The sequence below is a fragment of the Bison bison genome, unplaced genomic scaffold, assembly GCF_000754665.1.
Source record: "Bison bison bison isolate TAMUID 2011002044 unplaced genomic scaffold, Bison_UMD1.0 scf7180017864516, whole genome shotgun sequence".
Lineage (NCBI taxonomy): Eukaryota > Metazoa > Chordata > Mammalia > Artiodactyla > Bovidae > Bison > Bison bison.
The window spans coordinates 1,707,861-1,708,823 of NW_011495069.1; the positions used below are offsets into that span (position 1 = coordinate 1,707,861).

At 64.4% G+C, this 963-nt stretch overlaps 1 protein-coding gene across 1 annotated transcript in view; it reads right to left on the bottom strand.

Moving 5' to 3' along the window:
* ALDH4A1 (aldehyde dehydrogenase 4 family, member A1) overlaps positions 1–963 on the bottom strand; it is a 27,866-nt gene that overhangs the window by 8,169 nt on the left and 18,734 nt on the right.

Consider the following 963-nt stretch of genomic DNA (forward strand, 5'->3'; position numbering starts at 1 on the left):
GGGCTGCGTGCAGGGCCTACGAGGAGGCAGCAAGGGGAAGCTTGGCAGCAAGGCAGGGCAGAGAGGGGCCCCGCCCCCAGGCCAGGGGGCTCTTGTCCCGACCCAGGCGCACACAGCTGTGTGATCTTGTGCCCAACACTTCACCTCTCTGTGCCTCAAGTTCATGCCACATCTGGAATCGGGCAAGAACAATTTCGCTTGGTGGGGCCGTCTTGGGATGGCTCTGATGTGAGTCAAGTGCTGAGGACAGTGCCGGGCACGCCGCGGGTGCCTGACGGGGCACACACACCACCAGGGTCTGCGAGGAGCACCTCGAGCTCACACCCGGGCCCGGGGACCAGGGAGCATCCTGGGAGAGGTGGCTCAGGCCCCCGCCTCCTCCCGGGGCTCCAAGTGTGACCAACCTCAGCACCACAAAACAATAAAAATGCTAATCACCAGCGACACAGTAGCTGATACTAATTTATGACTTTCCCACCTTGGAGCCCGCTGCTCACCAGAGCATGGCAAATGGGGGCCAGGCCCGCTCCGCCCGCTAATAGGCAGGGACCCGTGGGGCCCGTGGCTGGCGGAGAGGGCCTTTTGGAAAACCGCCCTCCTCAGCAATTCTAACGCGGCCGTCGCCACCCGGCAAACCTTGGACGGGGCGGGTGGGACCCTGAGGTCAGCAGAGAGGGCAAGAAGCCACCGCGGCGAACCCAGGATACCTGGGAGACCCAGAGCAGAGGCCCCGACCTCTCCGCCCACACGACCCACGGGGACCTCAAATTCACAGTGACCAGCTTCTGGTCCATCTCCTTCCCGAGGCTCCCGGGTGCCCAGCCGTCTGGGGAGCCCACCTTGGTGAACAGTGCCCCCTCCAGCCTCGAGCCTGGATGTCCCCACTGACCCCCGACCCCATAGACAGGCGATCGAGTCTCCCTGCCACCTCCTCAGCCCATCTCTCCTGGCTCCCACCTCTCT